Source organism: Bufo bufo, chromosome 1 (genome assembly GCF_905171765.1).
Source record: "Bufo bufo chromosome 1, aBufBuf1.1, whole genome shotgun sequence".
Classification (NCBI taxonomy): Eukaryota; Metazoa; Chordata; class Amphibia; order Anura; family Bufonidae; genus Bufo; species Bufo bufo.
Genome location: NC_053389.1, coordinates 725,857,834 through 725,870,412, shown reverse-complemented (window position 1 = coordinate 725,870,412; position 12,579 = coordinate 725,857,834).

Genomic DNA, 12,579 nt, shown 5'->3' with positions numbered 1-12,579 from the left:
TCTGAAGCATTTGGCTGAATATGAGCAGATAATATTGCCCGAAACACTTCCGAATTCATCCTGCTGCTTTTGTCAGCAGTCACATCAATAAATACAAGAGAACCAGTTCCATTGGCAGCCATACATGACCACGCCATGACACTACCACCACCATGCTTCACTGATGAGGTGGTATGCTTAGGATCATGAGCAGTTCCTTTCCTTCTCCATACTCTTCACTGGTGAACAGCCTGTCGGATCCGTCCTGCCGCTAGTTCACGTGTGCCCCCGGACTGCCGCTCCGTCCCCATTGACTATAATGGGGCCGGGGGCGGAGTTCCGGCGGCAGCATGGCAGCATACGCCGAGAGGCGTGCATGCATGTACTTGCAATCCAGCAGCCGTGGCCATACTCTTTAACTGCTAGAATTCTCTCTATAACTCACTCAAAGACATTTTTCCCAGTTGACAGACTTGGAGAGGGGACGCATCATTGGACTGAGAGAAGCAGGATGGTTGTTTTGACAAACTGCCTGCCATCTAGGCCATTGTGAACTAGGAGGTGTTGGGAGCAGTGGTTACATGAGGGCACGCACACATGAGAACAGACTCTTAATGTCCCAAACAGACCACCAATAGAGAGGTGTCATGAATGAGAAACCTGGACTGCTATCGTCTGGAACCATATCATCTTTAGTGATGAATCCAGGTTTTGTGTGGGGTTCCAGGAGGGTTGGGTTAGAGTATGGAGGCCTTGTGGTGAGCACTTGAATCCTGCCTTTGCTGTCGAGCAACACACTGCTCCAACTGCTGGTGTGATGATCTGGGGAGCCATTGCATATGATGGTCACCCCTAGTAGTGACACAAGGGACACTAACAGCTCAGTGATTTATACATGATATGCTGTGACAAAATGTGCTGCCTTTCTTGGGAAAAGCTTCAAACTGCCATTTTTCTAGTAGGATAATGCTTGCCCACATGTAGCAAGGGTTTCCAGGAATGTCTCAAGCCAGATTGCAACACTTCCTTGACCTGCTCGTCCACCAGATTTATCCCAAATGGGCATTTATAGGACCAGCTGGGATGCTGAGCTTCAACAACCTGCAGGATCTACAGAACCAACGGCAACATCTGTGGGCAAATATGCCACAGGATACCATATGGAACCTGTATGCCTCCATGCCCAACCGTATCTCATCTTTTATCCAGGCTAGAGACAGCCCAACAGTTGTACAGTATATACATTCTGGCAGTACGTTGTTCTGTCTAAGAAGTTACAGCTAGCTTGTATTGAATTTGGGGTAGGTTATTTTGATAGGCTACAAATTACTATTATCTTGACATAACCCATCAACGTCTTCTTCATTGTATGTGTCATCAGTGTGTCTCTGTCACTGACTTATTTCACTATTACACCAGCGCTAGCAAGTCCCCAAAATAATGGAACACAAGTAACCAAATGGAACTGAAAAGAACTCATTGAATATTTTTATTTTACTTGCCTATACGACAATATAATTCAATGTTCTTTATAGACATTATTATGACTCGCCGTGCCCAGGGGAGCTCACAATCTAAGTTCCCTATCATGTAATGTTGCAAATATTACACCATCTGGAATTACACCAACATTAGCAATTTTCAGTGTTGTGCTCAAGGGAGGAGCAGAACAACGAAACATTAGTAACTGAAAAGACCTCATTGAATATTTTAATTTATTTTACTAGTGCCAGTGATGCTCACAATCTAAATTCTCTATCAGTATGTCTTTGGAGTGTGGGAGGAAACCCAGGCAAACATAGGGAGAACATAGAAACTCCATGCAGATGTTGTCCTTGGTTGGATTTCAACATAGAGACCTCAGCACTGCAAGGTGCTGTCTGTAGATGATGAGGTCTGTTTTATGTTGGGAACGCAGCATTTTTACTGGACAAAAATCCTCTTTTACCAGAATATGCAACAGAGTCTCTGAACTGTGTCTCTGATACAAATGTGAGCAAACCCTAAGGTTTTACTAGTATTGGGTTACATGATGTCTTCTTCACCATTCCTCCTATTCATAAGTGCATTGCAAATTCTTTAGGTTACCACTTGAAATTTGTCAACATTATGCTGACAAACACACTCCTGTCAGTACAACAGAAAACGTGCAATACACAACACTATCCCAACTGCTATAAATCATGTGATCTACAGAAAATACTTCTTCAACCCCAATGCCTCACAGTAGATCATGAAGATCTAGCAATAGACTGCGGTGAAGTATTGCAGGAATGCAGCCTAAAAGGAACAGGAAAGCAACAATTTATTCAATCCAGTCCTGGATGTGATCAATCTTTATCTTTATAGTTTATTAGTTTAAGGTTTTGATAATGTTGTTATTGACCCATAAGAATTTCAAATGATTACAAATTTAATAGGATACTAAACAAGTAAGAAAACAAATCACCATTGATTATATTTGTACAGTATTCACAAAACTTAAAAGATCTTCTGTTTCAACGCACACTTATGTGGTACAGGTGTGTAATGGGTGGGAGAAGCCCCAACCCTGAAGAAGAAATTGACACCAACACTTTGGCCCCCTTATGAGCCAGCTGGCAATGCTGCTTGAGCTCTGAAAATGCTTTCCTCTTACTGATATGAGAGGTAGGATGGCCAGGTAGGATGCTTAACTGTTGTGTTGTGAGCAGTGACACTGACTGTTGGGCCCTATAAAAGGTATGTCAAGAAGTACAATCTGAGCCTGTGATCTGCACATAAATCCCTGCTTTGGGTGAATGCTAGGCAAGGTCTGCTGCAGTGGGTGAGCCTATGGTGCGCTGAACAGGAAAAGAATAGCACTGAACTAAAGGTCCAAATGCTAAATAGCAAATTTGTACCTGTGTATGTACCTATTCTTTTTCAGATTGCAGTGATATGAATATTCAGATACCTACCATTGAAGGATGAGTATCCACAAACTTTGGGTAATACCGTAGTTCCCAAATGTTTGTGTGGCTAAAGACCTACACCAGGAGGGCAGGAATAATTTTGACTATGTTTTTGGCTTTCCTGTCTATTAATCTTATCTTCAAGGATATTCAGAATTTATATGACCCATACAGCAATTGTTTATTTTAGTTTTTGGAGCTGGTTCTAAATGATATGTCCATCTTTCAGACAGTCTGCCTCTTAATTTGCACCCTGCCCTGGCTTTTATATATTGTCAGGACAACACTCAATCCTACTTTACCTCTTTATATCATTCTTGATTTGCTCTCCATGAAGAAGCAAAGGTCTCAGTGGTAATTGTCCTGTTTTTCCCCATAACAGCATATGAATGCTACAAATATATATTAGATAAGACACATCTCTGTGGGTTACCTTTCTTTACAACTTTGTACCTGCTTTCTGTTCTAGCAAGAAAATTATTAGCTTAAAGTGTAGCAATATAATTCTCCTCTCTTTACATTTTCACTCAACAAAGAAGCAGTGGGGGAGAAAGCCTTGGAATCAACTCAATAACAACATACAAATGTAACCACTTCATTACAGCAGTGTTTCCGTCCCTGCGTTATATATGGCTTGAGATGCCCTTGTAGCATGTGTTATATCGGACAAACAAAAAGAGAAATACGAGTAGAACTTAATGAACATAAATCAAATATAAAGAGATATATGGAGTCCACAGACAGCAAAAAAGAAGAAAAGGATAAAAACCCCATTGTTGCAACATTGTCAGGAAAGGAAACATAAATGGAGTGAAATAAAATGGGTAATATTATACAATACAGTTTATCAGACCGGGGACAACTCCTGATGATAATAAACATAATTTATTGCAACATGAGACTAGATGGATTACCAAAATGGAAACATTAAAACCAAAGGGGTTAAATGACATATGTAATTTCAGGGTATTTTTGTGATATGGTCACAGTGTAACTAATGGATTGTTTTTAAATAAGAATAGGAACTTAAATCAGACTACGCCCATACCTCTGAATACTTAACGTTGGTTACACCTGATCTTCATGCAGGAGTAAGTTGGCGTGACCCCCGAAACGTTGCGCTCGAATGTATGTGCTACAACTTGGCGTTCTCTAAATACATGGGACTGCGAGCCATACAACACTTTTTGAAGAATAAAGTAATGAAAGTACCAAAGGTTCTTCAGAAGCGTGTGTACTGTGTAGTATTCTTCCCATCTATCAAAATCTGCTTTGAATGATATACGGCTGAAGTACATGCAAAGATTGTGATTGCGGAGTCGGATTGAGACTCTAAGTCAGCCTGGTGTTAAATAACATGCGGGAGTATACAGATTGATTATAGGTCCCTTCTCTCCCAGGCCAATTTTTCAGTTTTAGCAATGGGCCTATCTAAGGGCAAATAAATTTCTGAGCCAACCTACTGTACATGTATTTGATAATATTTTTCATGAGACCACCTTAGACCTTTCTGACAAGTATAATATTAAAATATTATAGTATAATATTAAAAGATATATATTTAAGGAAAAAACTGTGAAAATTATGAAAAAAGCATATTTTTCCATTCTTTTCAATTGTTTTCAAGATTTCAAGACAAAACATTTCTAAAACCATTATCATATGTTTTTATCATAAAAATGGACACCATTTGTATAATTTATCTCCTGGCTAGGCTCACTGCAATACTTCAAAGAGCTAGAGTGCAGTTTTAGCGGATTTTAGCGGCCTATTTTTCTATTGCTGGTTCTGTGGCACCTTACTGCTAACACAGATGTTGTAGAGCGCCAAAACATTAGAAGCAAGGTATTCATTTGAGGAAACTTGGATATTTTATGCTTTTGTTTTTTACATTTTTTTTATAAAAGAAAAGATCTGCATGTTTTTCTATATTTCATGCACAAAAAGCTTCACTAGATTAAATATAGCTAATGTAAAACAAATACCTATATTTTTTAAAACTTTGTTATGAAAGGGAAAGGAAATAAAATGTGTGTACGTTTTGTAGAGGACGCCAAGGTTGGGTCCTCAGTGATAGATATATTTCGCCACTATTTGGGTTGTGGTGCCTTTAACCTGTTAGGGACATAGGGCGTACAGGTACGCCCTGATGTCCTGGTACTTAAGGACACAGGGCGTACCTGTACGTCCTGTGTAGTTCCGATCACCGCCGCGCGGCGGGCGTTGATCAGAACAAGGTGCCTGCTCAAATCATTGAGCAGGCACCTTGGGTCAATGCGCGGGGGGGGGGGGGGTCAATTCAGACCTGCGGTTTGCAGCTTTCACTGGAGGTTGCGGCAGCGGTCGTAGGTGCCATCGGGACCCCGTGCAGCTGTAAGGGGGACCCGATGGCATGGAAGGCAGCGCAATGCCTTCTTTAGGCATCGGTGCTGCCTTCTGGTGACGAGCCTGTGAGATCCAGCCCCCTGGATCTCACAGGCAGGAACCTGTATGAGTAATACAGGGAGTGCAGAATTATTAGGCAAGTATGTATTTTTGAGGATTAATTTTATTATTGAACAACAACCATGTTCTCAATGAACCCAAAAAACTCATTAATATCAAAGCTGAATATTTTTGGAAGTAGTTTTTAGTTTGTTTTTAGTTTTAGCTATTTTAGGGGGATATCTGTGTGTGCAGGTGACTATTACTGTGCATAATTATTAGGCAACTTAACAAAAAACAAATATATACCCATTTCAATTATTTATTTTTACCAGTGAAACCAATATAACATCTCAACATTCACAAATATACATTTCTGACATTCAAAAACAAAACAAAAACAAATCAGTGACCAATATAGCCACCTTTCTTTGCAAGGACACTCAAAAGCCTGCCATCCATGGATTCTGTCAGTGTTTTGATCTGTTCACCATCAACATTGCGTGCAGCAGCAACCACAGCCTCCCAGACACTGTTCAGAGAGGTGTACTGTTTTCCCTCCTTGTAAATCTCACATTTGATGATGGACCACAGGTTCTCAATGGGGTTCAGATCAGGTGAACAAGGAGGCCATGTCATTAGATTTTCTTCTTTTATACCCTTTCTTGCCAGCCACGCTGTGGAGTACTTGGACGCGTGTGATGAAGCATTGTCCTGCATGAAAATCATGTTTTTCTTGAAGGATGCAGACTTCTTCCTGTACCACTGCTTGAAGAAGGTGTCTTCCAGAAACTGGCAGTAGGACTGGGAGTTGAGCTTGACTCCATCCTCAACCCGAAAAGGCCCCACAAGCTCATCTTTGATGATACCAGCCCAAACCAGTACTCCACCTCCACCTTGCTGGCGTCTGAGTCGGACTGGAGCTCTCTGCCCTTTACCAATCCAGCCACGGGCCCATCCATCTGGCCCATCAAGACTCACTCTCATTTCATCAGTCCATAAAACCTTAGAAAAATCAGTCTTGAGATATTTCTTGGCCCAGTCTTGACGTTTCAGCTTGTGTGTCTTGTTCAGTCGTGGTCGTCTTTCAGCCTTTCTTACCTTGGCCATGTCTCTGAGTATTGCACACCTTGTGCTTTTGGGCACTCCAGTGATGTTGCAGCTCTGAAATATGGCCAAACTGGTGGCAAGTGGCATCTTGGCAGCTGCACACTTGACTTTTCTCAGTTCATGGGCAGTTATTTTGCGCCTTGGTTTTTCCACACGCTTCTTGCGACCCTGTTGACTATTTTGAATGAAACGCTTGATTGTTCGATGATCACGCTTCAGAAGCTTTGCAATTTTAAGAGTGCTGCATCCCTCTGCAAGATATCTCATTTTTTTTTACTTTTCTGAGCCTGTCAAGTCCTTCTTTTGACCCATTTTGCCAAAGGAAAGGAAGTTGCCTAATAATTATGCACACCTGATATAGGGTGTTGATGTCATTAGACCACACCCCTTCTCATTACAGAGATGCACATCACCTAATATGCTTAATTGGTAGTAGGTTTTCGAGCCTATACAGCTTGGAGTAAGACAACATGCATAAAGAGGATGATGTGGTCAAAATACTCATTTGCCTAATAATTCTGCACGCAGTGTACACACTGTATTACTCATACAGCCAATGCATTCCAATACAGAAATATTGGAATGCATTGTAAAGGGGATCAGACCCCAAAAGTTGAAGTCCCAAAGTGGGACAAAAAATAAAGTGAAAAAAAAAGTTAAAAAAAATAAAGTCCCCCCCTCCAAAAAATTTAAAGTTTCAAGTAAAAAAAAAACAAAAAATGTAATTTCCCCCAAATAAAGTAAAAAAAAATTGGTAAAAAAAAAAAGTAGACATATTAGGTATCGCCGCGTCCATATCGACCGGCTCTATAAACATAATACATGACCTAACCCCTCAGATGAACACCGTAAAAATTAAAAAATAAAAACTGTGCTAAATAAACAATCTTTTTGTCACCTTACATCACAAAAAGTACAACAGTAAGCGATCAAAAAGGCATATGCCCACCAAAATAGTACCAATCTAACTGTCACCTCATCCTGCAAAAAATGATCCTTGACCTAAGAGAATTGCCCAAAAAATAAAAAAACTATGGCTCAGAATATGGAGACACTAAAACATCAAAAGCTGTTATAGACTAAATTAAAAAAAGTATACATATTAGGCATCGCCGCGTCCGTAATAACCTGCTCTATAAAAATATAACATGACCTAACCCCTCAGGTGAACACTGTAAAAAAATAAAAATAAATACGGTGTAAAAAACAGGGAGATGAACGCTTCAATTGTGGAAGCGTTCATCTCCATAGTCATCTGTATCGCCGTCCTCAGGACAGCCATACAGATGACTGTGCTGAGGCAGGGGATAGAGAGAGGTGTGTCCCTTTCCCTTCCTCTGATAGGCTGCAGGCACTAGGCCAGCAGCCTATCAGAGGCCGGCGCAGGCGGCGTGATGACGTCATCGCGCCGCCTGAGCCGTACAGCGTGGGACAGAGGCCGGAAGAGGCCTGCATCGCATCGCTGCTAAGGAGGTAAGTATAAGTGTTTGTTTATTTTTTTTGTGTACAATACTGGTGGCTACTGGCACATAATGGGGGTCTCTGGCTACTGGCACATAATGGGGGTCTCTGGCTACTGGCACATAATGGGGGGGCTGTCATTACTGGCACATAATGGGGGGGCTGTCATTACTGACACATAATGGGGGGGCTGTCATTACTGGCACATAATGGGGGGCTGTCATTACTGGCACATAATGGGGGGCTGTCATTACTGGAACATACTAGGGGGCTGTTATTACAGGCACATAATGGGGGGCTGTTATTAGAGGCACATAATAGGGGGGGCTGTTATTACTGGCGCATGATGGGGGGGCTGTTATTACTGGCACATGATGGGGGGGCTGTTATTACTGGCACATAATAAGGGGGCTGTTATTACAGGCACATGATGGGGGGCTGTTATTACTGGCACATGATGGGGAGGCTGTTATTACTGGCACATTATTGGGGGCACTATAGGGGCATCTACTGGGGCCACAAAGAAGGGGTGTTTTATATGGGGGGCTCTGTACAGTAGAATTTTATACTGGGACACATTATGGTGGGTACTATGAGGAAGGGGGGAGAGGAGTACTATGGGGTTATCTACGGGGGGCACTAAGAAGGGGTATTTTATACTTGCAAATTATGGGGGACACTGAGGGCATCTACTGGGGAATTTTATACTGGTACTTTATGGCACTAGGAGGAAGGGGGGAGAGGAGCACTATGGAGGCATTTACTGGGGGCACTATATAGGGGTATTTTATACTGGCACATTATGGGGGCACTATGGGGACATTAGCTCAACTGGGGGCATTACAAGGAGTATTTTTTGCACTGTCACATTATAAGGAGAATTATTTCTACTGGGGGGCATTATGGTGGGCTTGGTATGACCCCCTAGTAGCAGCACCATCCTCTCCCTGCTCTGCTATTCCTCTGCCCCTTCTCCAAAACCTTATTATGAAATCTTTCTCATTAGGATAAAACACAACATCAGCTCCGCCGAGCCCCCCAGCCAAGTGTTGAAGTGGTGTCTGAGATCCCCAAGGGCCAAGCCAAGCAATTGTAAGTTTTCATGCAAAATATGTTTATGTTATACACATATAGCCTACACTGTGCCACACAATATACAGTATACAGCTACACTGTGTAGTCTGTTCTATAAGCACCATTGTTTTGTGGCAGCGGACAGAAAATAATCTGGAAGTGCCCCTCCCGAGACCAAAATTTTTAATTATTAACGGCCACTAGGACCACGCGTATTTTTGCAACACCTCTGACTGATAGTATAAAACTCAATTTTATTATATTTCTTTTAAAACCAACATAATGCTTGGGAACATAAAGTTCTGGCTCTGGATCCGCCACTGCACAGCTCATGCGTTATTATACTTTGTGATAATGAATATGCCCCTCCCCTTCATTACATTCTCAGAAACAAGCAGAGCATGGATGTCAATAACATTATGCCCCCCCCCCCTGGAATAATTTCTGCGGACGCCCATGCACACATTCAGGTTGTTTTCATCCCCAAAAGGCGGGGGAACTGCTGTATTCCACCGACCAGAACCGCGCTGCTGTGTCACCGTCTGGTCCGTGTATGTATATATAGCAGAGAGAAACAACCAACACCAAACACAGGGTAGGTTCTACCACTAATGATGAAGGGTGCAAAGAAACCTATATAAGTGCTCAAGTAGATAGATATTTGTAGATGTACGTGTTCCTATGCGTTTCATCTAATTTATAGCCCCAGAATCATCAGGGGACACGGGGCTAGTACTACGTACAAAACACAAAACAAAAAGAATAGTGCTTAATTACCTATAGGTGTATTTAAAATTAGGGGTAATTGGAAAGTCCCTTTTTAAAACCATTCAGGGCCTCCAATATACCACTTACTCACATCAATATGGACTGGTTTGTCCTCAATGTGGCCATCCAGGATGGTGTATGATCGCACTTCCGGATCTAACTACCCCTTGTGAGATGGAGGGTACTGCGGCAAGGGTTCTATCCAAGAAGCGATGTCTGGTGTCCCTTATTTGCCTGTGGTGTCTTAGCAACCAAGCACTTCAGTGCACGTCCTTTTAAACTAGAGTTACCACCTCCCCATGTGTGTTGACGTCATCGCGCACCGTCCGTGCGTCGCCGCGTCATTACACAAATGGGGAGCATCATGTGGGTGCGTCAGTCACGCCAAAGGGGCGGGGAAAGGGGTTGACAGGTCCTGGAAGGTAACCCCAATACCCAGGTCCTTAAAGGTCCATAAATCAATAGTAATAGCTACACAATATACACTGCTCAAAAAAATTAAGGGAACACTTAAACAACACAATGTAACTCCAAGTCAATCACACTTCTGTGAAATCAAACTGTCCACTTAGGAAGCAACACTGAGTGACAATCAATTTCACAAGCTGTTGTGCAAATGGGATAGACAACAGGTGGAAATTATAGGCAATTAGCAAGACACCCCCAATAAAGGAGTGGTTCTGCAGGTGGTGACCACAGACCACTTCTCAGTTCCTATGCTTCCTGGCTGATGTTTTGGTCTCTTTTGAATGCTGGCGGTGCTTTCACTCTAGTGGTAGCATGAGACGGAGTCTACAACCCACACAAGTGGCTCAGGTAGTGCAGCTTATCCAGGATGGCACATCAGTGCGAGCTGTGGCAAGAAGGTTTGCTGTGTCTGTCAGCGTAGTGTCCAGAGCATGGAGGCGCTACCAGGAGACAGGCCAGTACATCAGGAGACGTGGAGGATGCCGTAGGAGGGCAACAACCCAGCAGCAGGACCGCTACCTCCGCCTTTGTGCAAGGAGGAACAGGAGGAGCACTGCCAGAGCCCTGCAAAATGACCTCCAGCAGGCCACAAATGTGCATGTGTCTGCTCAAACGGTCAGAAACAGACTCCATGAGGGTGATATGAGGGCCCGACGTCCACAGGTGGGGGTTGTGCTTACAGCCCAACACCATGCAGGACGTTTGGCATTTGCCAGAGAACACCAAGATTGGCAAATTCGCCACTGGCGCCCTATGCTCTTCACAGATGAAAGCAGGTTCACACTGAGCACATGTGACAGACGTAACAGAGTCTTGAGACGCCGTGGAGAACGTTCTGCTGCCTGCAACATCCTCCAGCATGACCGGTTTGGCATTGGGTCAGTAATGGTGTGGGGTGGCATTTCTTTGGAGGGCCGCACAGCCCTCCAAGTGCTCGCCAGAGGTAGCCTGACTGCCATTAGGTACCGAGATGAGATCCTCAGACCCCTTGTGAGACCATATGCTGGTGCGGTTGGCCCTGGGTTCCTCCTAATGCAAGACAATGCTAGACCTCATGTGGCTGGAGTGTGTCAGCAGTTCCTGCAAGACAAAGGCATTGATGCTATGGACTGGCCCACCCGTTCCACAGACCTGAATCCAATTGAGCACATCTGGGACATCATGTCTCGCTCTATCCACCAACGTCACGTTGCACCACAGACTGTCCAGGAGTTGGCAGATGCTTTAGTCCAGGTCTGGGAGGAGATCCCTCAGGAGACCGTCCGCCACCTCATCAGGAGCATGCACAGGCGTTGTAGGGAGGTCATACAGGCACGTGGAGGCCACACACACTACTGAGCCTCATTTTGACTTGTTTTAAGGACATTACATCAAAGTTGGATCAGCCTGTAGTGTGTTTTTCCACTTTAATTTTGAGAGTGTCCAAATCCAGACCTCCATGGGTTGAAAAATTTGATTTCCATTTTTTTATTTTTGTGTGATTTTGTTGTCAGCACATTCAACTATGTAAAGAACAAAGTATTTCAGAAGAATATTTAATTAATTCAGATCTAGGATGTGTTATTTTTGTGTTCCCTTTATTTTTTTGAGCAGTGTATAAGGGCATGACATCGCTGTTGCCATTATATATTATACCAATCCCTGGCAAATGCCCAATTAGAAAGGGGGACTAGATTCCAGATCCTAAATAGGATCCTGTCTCAATGGACTTTTTATAGATATTTTGGCTTTTATTCACGCTGCGAACATACACAAGAGTGCGTTAAATCCCAGAGAAAGCAGGGGGTCTATATAAAGCAGCCAAAATTCAGTTGCTCGTTAAGGCAGCTGGGATTAGACGTATTCAGTTCGAAAATCCACCAACATTCACGTTGTAAGATGTGTCTATCCCAGTCACCCCCGTGTAATGGTTTGCAAACTCGTTTAATGCCCATAAATTTGAACACATCCATCCATTATGAACAGCATTAACATGTCTGAAACGTTGTCGCAAGATGTCCGACTGAATCTCGAAGTCCTCATCAGTGGAACACACTCTCCTGATCCTAATAAACTGACCGGTTGGTATTGCTTTGATTGTCTGCGGAGAGTGAGAGGATGACGCATGTAAGAGAGCATTAACAGACGTTTCTTTTCTATATATATTTGTCTGTAGATGGCCCGTTTGATCACGTCTAATTAGAACATCCAGGAATTCGATTTGTTCCATATCGCATTTGTAAGTCAGATGGATGTTATATGTGTTATGGTTCAGGCCATCCATAAACAAACCCAAGGTTTCGGAAGTGCCCTGCCATATAAGAAAGACATCGTCGATGTACCGGGCCCAAAATATGACCCGGTCCATCGACGCATGCCCGTC